Genomic DNA, 10,000 nt, shown 5'->3' with positions numbered 1-10,000 from the left:
TGAGAGAGAGAGAGAGAGAGTCCGTGTTGTGTTCCCCCCCCACGGGAATTCTCATTTTTCCTCCCCACTCTCTCATTAACTACCCCCCCCTCCCCCGCCACCACTCGCTACCGAGAGAAAGGGAGGGAACACGAAAATGAATAAAATAGTCTAGCGAAAGCCATGATAAACCGAGAAGTGTCATTCGGTAAGGAACTTGATGAAATAAATTACATATCTAATTGTAATTAAAACAAGTTGAATAAAGTTGTTTTATTTAGCCAAAACATGATTTTTTTCAGACATTGGCCACTTCTCTACGGCCCTTCAGCTAAATGAAATCCCAATGTCCTAGACAGAATAAAAACTCGTAAAGGAAGCCACAAAATTTATTTCCCACCTTTAAGGTTATGAATTGTGGTACTCTAATATTAATCAATGTCGCTACATCTGGTTATATCCTGGAGATTGGTGAAAACCATACATTTGTCTACTGTTTTGCATATTTTATTAAAAATCATCTTTTTAAGAAATATATTTTAATCTGGAACGTTTGCTACTTTTTATCAAAATTAGTAAAAAAAAAAATATATATATGCTTTGCGATATCATATTTTTTTTTCTAAAATTAGGTCCATAGCTTATGACTTACTATTGGGTAATTTACCGTTGTGTCTAGTTCGACATCGACTCCGCCTCGTGATTACAAAGCCTCTTATTCGATCGCATGTGGCTGAAAAGCCACTCTGAAAAGCTGCTCATCATATGCCCAGGCTATGCTCGAACACGCAAGACAAAGGTGATTATTTTGGATGTAGCTAAACGTTCCCTGCCTTGCTTTCTTCGCCGATAGAGAAGGGACTTGGCGTATAAGACCGGAGAGTCCCTTTGGATAATTAAAATTGCTTGCCGACACTAAGGATATAATAAGTAAATCGCTTTATCACGCTGAAGGAGTACAGTGACATAAACTAACTTTGGCCCATCCCTTTAGCTGAATAAAAAGGTATAGCAACACACAAAAATAGATCAAACAAGTTTTGAACATTCTTAGTGTGAGAGACGCTGCTTATGGCGTGCTGTTGCAGCATCTGTTCTGTCGAAGTTCTTATGTTCTCGCTCGGGTGTTGTTGTTCTTTGGGATTCTTGTGACGTCATAGGCATAATCGAAGCAGTTTGTTGACTGTGGGTGTTCTTATATACACTGTTGGTAACAGGAATAACATAACAAAACTGACCCACTGTATATAAATGAACAATGACACTACGAATATATACACAATATTTCTTATAATTAAACTTGTCTGTCACTGTACTTCCTAACCAGTAACCAACGCTTCTATCCTAAGGGACAATACCTCCACGAATAGGTGGAGTCATAGATTTGGTGGTAAAGGAGGGAAGCAGAAAAGAAGGTGGGAAAAAATATAAAAGGAATCAGCATTTTTCATTGTGCCCTGAGTTCATGTTGTAAAACTTGATGACCCATCCTGATTACGGTTTTGTTTTATGCCTACACATACCCTTTCTCCCTCCTCTGCTATCCTTTGCCCTCTTTATCTCTTGTTGTTGTTGTTTTTGTGTGTTCAAGGTGTTATTATGTTGTTAACGTGATTGTTGATCTTATCGTTGTTATTTGTTACTGTTGTTGCTGTCGTGTTGGTGAAAAAACACTGCGATCAGCTGTAGCAAACCTGAGAGTCCGGCAGGCCAGCTCCTCATTTCCACTCTACTCCTCCTCCACCTCCCACTCCACCTATCCTCTCTACGTGTCACATCCACCTCACACTCCACTTGTCCCCTCTACATGTCGCATCCACTTCCCACTCCATCCGTTCTGTCTACCTTCCACTCCACTTATCCCATCCGCCTCCTACTCCACATGTTCCCAACGCCTCGCACTCCACCTGCACCTTCTACCTGTCTTCTCCACCCCAATCCACCTGTTCCTCATCTCGCATTCCATTTGTTCACTCCACCTCGCTCTCCACTTGTTCCCCCACCACGCACTCCACCTGTCTTTTCCATCTCCTAATCCACATGTTCCCCTCACCTCCACTGCATAAAAGTTACACAGCCATTACCCCGTTTAGTATACAGAAAAGGGTAATGTGGTTTTAAGTATTGTATGAAATGGTCGTTCTGGTAATAAGTTGTATCCATTTATTAATTTCTTATATATATATTTCTATTTATTTGTTTATCTATTTATTTATTAATATCTTATATAATAAAAGCGTCTGAATTTAACCAGAACTAAAATAGAGAATATAGTACTTGAATCCCTTCGTTGCGATGACAGTAGTCAATATGAGAAAAATCGTCTCGTAATTAATTCATGTTTCCGACCGCTGAGTTTTTATCCCTCCTTTCTTCAATTTTTTCCGTGTCTCTGGAAGTTTCTAGGACATGTATTCACCTCTCATCTTGTCACTGATTGGAGGAAACATTGATCTGACGTCGATCACTGCCTTGAAACAAAAGCTGGTTGTAGCGCCGCGATACGTGCCTCAGGAGCAGTGGACCGGATGCTCTACCCGAGATGCCCCAAGCTACCTTGCTGACGGCGATCCAAGCATCCCGACACGCACACAATTCATTCAACTTTTTTCCACGTTTTCAGCAAGGTTTTCTTGATCTCTCGCTTTCCTTTTGTAATGTTTTAACATTGCTCAAAGAGAAACAAGAGCATTAAATAAATAAATAAATAAATAAAAACAAATGAGTAAATTTTATAAATGTGACGCATTTAGTAAGTGAACAAGAATTTAAACTGACAAGTTAATTTATGATTAGATGAATAACTCGTATTAACATATTAGTAAATATGTTTATGGATACACAAATAAAATGGTAGCATTTCATGTTGATAACGCACATATATAACAATTAAATTTATCAATAGAATTTTATTTTTGTTTCCTTTATTGTCGCTCTAAGTATCCTGAGCATTAACATCTTTATACTTATCTTATTTTACTTTATTCTATTAGATCTTTATGTGTTTTGACGTTGTGCTTGTTCATAAATTCCACGAGTCGTGGTATTTCTTGACTGCATGTCATAAAAGTTAGTTTGGTTGGGTTAAGTCTAGGTTATCAGGTTAGGATGAGGAAGGTAAGGATGCTGATGAAAAGAAGGAGTCGTACATTCGCACCACAGGATGGCGACGAGAAGAGGTGGAAAGCTGCCTGACAACGAATAAACAAATCCAAGATAAACCTAAACAAGAGATTGGGAACCTCTCGAAAGATAAGACCAAATGTCTTAGTATAGAAAGCCTGTCCACTTTTGTAGACAGCGTCGTCGGAGTCGACATGACATCACGTCGTCTTAAGATTTTCTGCTATTTCGGACCAGTAAGGGCGACATGACGTCACACAAGCTCCGCCCACTTGCGCGCGAACAATCTTCATGTACTTACAAAATAATAATCGTTAAGAATAATAAAACAGAAAATAGTGACGCGCGCGAAATTTTGAACTCGAACTGCCGTCAGATCATGGGAGGCGAGTGGCCCGGGGGCTGGGGGATGTGGGGACTGAGGGAACCACTCAGGGCGCGCTGGCAGCCAACAGGACTGAGTAACCGACGTGACCCGCTTGAAGCAACTGCAGAAGGAGCCATTTATAAAACTCCCTGTAAACAAATGCCACACTTTGAGAGTTGTGTAAACACGAACACACACAAATATATATATATGTATATATACACACATATACACATGCATTAACATAAAGAAAATATAATAGCATTGGCGTATAATATTTTCTTTACCCTTTTAGAGCGAAAATGAGAAAGAGAAGAAAGAAAAGCAAAGGAAATTCACAAGAATCCTAAAAGGTCAATGGTGAACAGAGAAGGGCTTGATGCAGCTTCTTACGAGCGAAAAACCGTCGACTTTTACGTCGCCACCGTTATTTCGTCCGTCGACGTTAAAGTTGTTGACTTCGATTACGCAAAGATTTGTGATTCCCCTACGGTCAATCGGGATATATCAAACATCGATATGGTGACAATGCCTTAAGTGGGATGAAATAGGTTTGCGTTCACCGGAATGAAGTATCAAGGGTACAGATACTTTGCGAAGCCAGACTCTGGGTTTCGAATCCCTTATGCCGCTTCCCAAACTGAATAAAGTCAGCGTTGTTGTACTCTGTCCTTGAGGCTAATACAATCCGGAGATTTTGTATTTATGTATTGATTTATTGATTTATATTTTTGAGGGGAGGGCTAATACCTCTGAACAGTTTTGACAGTTGGCTTGTTCTTGTTCTGGGGTGTCGATAGATCTTGTTCTTGAGAAGGTAATCCGATTTGTTTTAGGTGATAATTTGTCTCGATTCTCAAGTACGTATGCATAATCAAAAAAAGAATAACATAACATAGAATAACAAAGTAAACGAACATCTAGTCAAACAAAACATGTATAACAAAATAACCAGTTAACAGACGTAATGTTTTACAAAGGTATTCAACAGAATTATACATCGAACTGTGATTCAATAAATCGACTCAACGAGAGGTCTACTCCATTCACTGACTTCTCTGAATACTGTCTTGGCTAGAGTAGGACGATTCACCCCCAGAGGCCACCCATCCTTGGATTGAAGAGTTACAATAATTCCGACCAAGTCCAGCAGTTCGTTGAAATTGGTTTTGACCCAAGGCAGTCGGTACTATTGATCGGTTGGGAGCAAGGCTTTGGGCTCAAGGGTAGGTGGGGGAGGGATAGGGAAAGGGTAAGCAAATGCCTCTACTCTGTTTTAGCTCTTACTGTATTAACTTTATTGGTTGTAATATACAGCAGTGAGTACGCTCATCCCGTCCCTGTGCCCCATCTGCCTGCCAAACACAGGTGTTTTATTTGACAGATTGCAATCTGGGACGGAGAGGTTCCATCCGTTGTGAGTGATTTCGTGTTCCATTTTCTGTTCTTGCCAATCGACTGTGACTCTCTTCTCCTTTCGTCCTTATTCGACTCAGCTGAATAACTCATCTGATGTTGACCAGACCACTATTATGTGAAGTGCATCTGTCTATTTCACTTCGTCTCACTAGTATCTCCCCTCTCTCTATTCATTGTCCTCGCTTCCTTCCTTCCTTCTTGCCACGGTATTATTCCCGCAAGACCCTTCTTCTTCTCATTTCCTCCCCCTCCTCCTTCGATAGCTTTCTTTTTCTTCTTGCATATTCCGTCCCTGTTCTCCCCACTTTCGCCCCAACAGACCCTTCGTTTCTCTCTCTCTCCTTCCCGCCAACCCCCAGGCTCTCTTACTTCGACCATTCTCTATAATGTACTGGAGGCTTATCTCATCCTCTCTTTTCCCCAACCCCAAGCCTGGGGCTGCAGCCTTCTCTCGTTATGTACCCACAATGCTCTTGCCTTCCTCCTAACCAAGAACAACTCACTAAGCTCTCCCTCTTTTATTTGTTTCACACTCAACCTCCCTCCACCACACCACCTCCGCAGATTGACCTCTGCAACAATCAACTCCGCTTCTTTCTCCGTCAACAAGCCATCTCGCCTCTGTAGGAACAAAGGTTTTCTAAATAGAAAGAAAGAAACAAGGACCATGTCGTGGAATGGGCTGAAAGGAGAAAAGGAACAAATTAAATTAAGTTTTATATGCTCCGGTCTTTGTGCGGTTGTGCTAAGCGTGAGGCACAACGCAAAGATAAACAGTCTTGGTTTGAATTCTGGCGCTCTCCGTTGACTTGCTACGAAGACGCTCAAGCGGGTGGATTTCAAATGTTGTTGTACTTCTCAATGCATCTACTAGTTTTCTCTAGTTGAAACAATGAAATGTTTAATTGGGAAAGTAGCATGGACTTATATCCAACTCTATGGCACGTAGGAATATAATGAAAATTGCAAATTGTTTGAATTCTACACATCGTTGGCATCACAACTGACCGGTTGGATCAGGACGTGGGTAGTCATTCAACCCGGATTGTTTCATATCCAACCATTTTTTCCCACATCGATAGCAAATTTCTGACTTAGTCTACTTCTGCAGTTATCATCAAGGTAATAGAGAGATCTCATAATGATTATAGTCAATGCTGCGTACGAAGCGTTGCCAATTATTCATTTTAAAAATAGTACACCATAGGCGTTCGTGTACTGGGGCTGTGCAAGTTGCTTCTTATGCACGACACACCCCTGTGTACGAAGCCGGTTACAGTGGCTACGTCCATCTGTTTCAATCAGATAGCTTCTTGGCGATTGTTATGGTGGTATTCCAATTATATAATGTGCGAATATATCGTTTAAGTAAAGAAGCTTTCATATAACAATTAAGCTCCTTCTCAACCAAAGGGATACCGCACAACTGAGTAAAATCGTCTGGCGTTTGTAGGATTAAGACAAGTACAGGGTCATTTACACGGTCAAACGGTTTGACAAACCGACTTATCAAGAGGTTTGAAGAGGTGTCGGACAGTGTGATAAGTGCAATTGTTAAGCAAAGTTGCATCTCGACCAAGACATTAATTGTTAATGGAAGAAGAAAAGATCGAATTGGATAAAGGATTGTTTGTTGAAAGAGGCCAAAATTCACTTACAACAGTTCTTGTCGATTTAAAATTAGAGCCAGATGACTGGCGTAATTATATGAGAATGTGCTTTATTGCTAGTTATTTTGTTAGCATATTCCTTCGATTTCTCTATTTGTAGATAAAATCCAACAACACCTCCTTCCCGTGTGTCTTTCTATTATATACTTTCATATCCTTACTTCCGAGAGATGTAATTGTTGTGTCAATTTCAATAGCTCTGAGGTTTGATGTTTGATTGCCATCGTCACGATCAAACTGTTGATGACTTGGTTCAAACCGGTAAACGTGTTTGACAACCAAATGTCCCATTCACTTGATCAAACGTCACTTTAAACACGTGTTTGACAAACCATTTGACTGTAAATGACCTTTAACTCATGTTTTGAAATAAGTTATCTTTCCCAGGCTGGATTTCATACTAACTAGTAAAATAATCTGTTAAGATTTCCTCATGGTTTTTGCTTTGGGGCAACCGGCTTGTTTGACGTTGTCTTTCTAAGAGCAATGATGTCCTTTCAAATAAATAATTTTTACTAGACCTTCGACGGACATATCATCAAAGTTGTTTTCTACTTCTGGTAAACTGACGTGAACATTGATAGCTTACACAAAGTCCGCATACACGCTTGATTGCTACAGTCATATGATCCTAGATGGTTGGTTTACATACTAGTTAACAAATTAGGGACGCATTGCAAGATTCGTGAGCTTCCCAAAAAATGCATTCAATCGCCTGGCTTTAGCTAAAAATTGTTGGGGTGCGCCATTGTTGCAACACGGGTTCAGGTAGGGTTACACTAGTCAACTTTTGCATTCGTCTATCCTATAACAAGTAGTGGACGGGCTCACCACAATGGTCTTTTGGCTTACTGGCTTGGCGTGGCACGTTAACTTCATTAATTCCATCGGGGCCAAGAAGATTCAACTCGAAATGCTTTAGATTTCGCCAGGTAGCACCCCCCACCCTTCTCTGCCATGTCGCACTTCTACTGTTGCTACTATTAGTACTACTACCGCTGTTACTATTAGTACCACTTCTGCTGTTACTATTAGTACTACTACTGCTGCTGTTACTATTAGTACTACTACTGCTGTTACTATTAGTACTACTACTGCTGTTACTATTAGTACTACTACTGCTGCTGTTACTATTAGTACTACTACTGCTGTTACTATTAGTACTACTACTGCTGTTACTATTAGTACTACTACTGCTGTTACTATTAGTACTACTACTGCTGTTACTATTAGTACTACTACTGCTGTTACTATTAGTACTACTACTGCTGTTACTATTAGTACTACTACTGCTGTTACTATTAGTACTACTACTGCTGTTACTATTAGTACTACTACTGCTGTTACTATTAGTACTACTACTACTGTAATTTTTACAGTTACACGAAGCACTATTGCTTCGCTTGCCTGCATATGTCATGCACCTTTCCTGACTTCTCCACAGATTCACCTGCCCAACCGGGGAGGCAGCTGACTACCGGCTCGAGGATCCGCTACGGTCCGGCAGGCCTCCAGGACCATTTGCGGTGCGGGGCAGGTGAGTCGCACGCACACACGTAGTCAGATCAAATCGACGAAAACCTCAGGAAACTGCCGGAAGGGAAGGGAGACACTTGTCGACTGCCGGTTGGAGTGCTGCTACACTCCAGGAACTATCTGTCGGTTGACTAAAGTTGGAAGTCGAGATAGAACTAATGCTTTTATACACAAATTTCGATAAAATTATTATCATCATCATCATCATCATCATCATCATCATCATCATCATCATCATCATCATCATCATCATCATCATCATCATCATCATCATCATCATCATCATCATCATCATCATCATCATCATCATCATCATCATCATCATCATCATCATCATCATCATCATCATTACTAAATCATTATCTTTTATTGGAGTGTTTTGCCTGCTCCTCGTAGATAAAATTGTTTTTAATCTCAAAAAGTAAAAAACTTGAATGATGACATTTTGTACGCTCTGCAATACTCTTGGACTAAAGAATACTATACTCTACGACAGCCTAGCTAAGTGGCAATCACACGCTTTGTTACTTTGTACTCAAGAGGTAGATACTAACTCGTACATTCCACAGCGGCTATTGATACAGCCGAGACTATTTTTTCTTTATTAGAACTCAGAATCACACGCAAATTGTCGCTAGACGATTTTATTCAAATTTAGTCGATACTCACATTTTATTGTAGCTGTCGACAGATGGTGTATTTCAGGGTTAGGCTAATGTGCTGTTGATTATGGTCCGCTGTTCCTTTCGGTGAGTTGGTTTTCATACCGAGTTTCGATTCAATGAAGGTGATGAGGAACCCCAACACGCGAATGTACAATTACTGTCCCCGAATTGATGTAACGAATTGAGTACTTGCTACCAGTTAGAACACAGGCTCTCCTCTCAGGATTGCTCTCCATCGTAGACGTTCGTTCGAAGAAATCTGTAAATACTAGCGTAAAAGATTTTTCATTGTAGTTGCTTGAATTGATTTGTGCATGTTCGCCTCTTAAAATTTGAATTGTGTGTTTGTTTTTAGTTTTTCATTCGTGTATGTAATTATTTATTTGTTCGTTTATTCGTTTATTTGTTTGTGCTTATTTTGTACTTATTTATATAATTGATTATCCATCGACTTATACTCTATTCTATTCATGCATTAGATTGTATATTTGTCATGCGTTTATGCATATATCGGCTAATATCTATTCTTTTGTTTATTGATTAATTTATGTATTTACCTATTCTATAGAAAGAAATGGACGCAAAAGAGGATAGGGGCAAATATCGACAACAGCAACATCGAAGACGAATCATAGATGATAGCAACGAGGATAACTAACGATATCTAATCAGAACGATAAAAACGACTACGGTGATATTGATATCGACCGATGGATCTATTACGACGACGATGACAATAACTACAAAAATAACGACAGTGATGACGAAAAAACAATAACGGCAACAACGACCTCAGCGACAATAAACAAAATTATGGCAAATACAATAATAACAACATCGACGGTAGCAACAAGAAAAAATCACAGACGACGGCAGCAATAATTGCAACAACAACGTTAATAACGAAGACAAGGACAACCAAGACGAAATTAGTAATAACGACAAAGCAGTAACCTCGGCAAAGGCAACAATAATAACAACAATGACAACTAAAAAACCGACCACGAAAACCACGAAACAGACTTTAGTACTGGAAATTGCACATCTTGAGGCATCTGGCAACTCCGCCACTAGGGATGGGGGTCAGGATACTACCCCCCCCCTCCCTCGCACTCCGCTCCATGCCTCAAGACCAATAAAACTTTTGTACTACAGCTACATCTGTATAGCCGTGTGTGTGTGTGTATGTGTGTGTGTGTGTGTGTGTGTGTGTGTGTGTGTGTGTGTGAGAGAGAGAGAGA

This window comes from Oratosquilla oratoria, chromosome 6 (assembly GCF_046742065.1).
Source record: "Oratosquilla oratoria isolate Oo_2021 chromosome 6, ASM4674206v1, whole genome shotgun sequence".
Taxonomy (NCBI): domain Eukaryota; kingdom Metazoa; phylum Arthropoda; class Malacostraca; order Stomatopoda; family Squillidae; genus Oratosquilla; species Oratosquilla oratoria.
The sequence above is the reverse complement of the archived record's forward strand: the minus strand, read 5'-3'. Positions refer to the sequence as shown.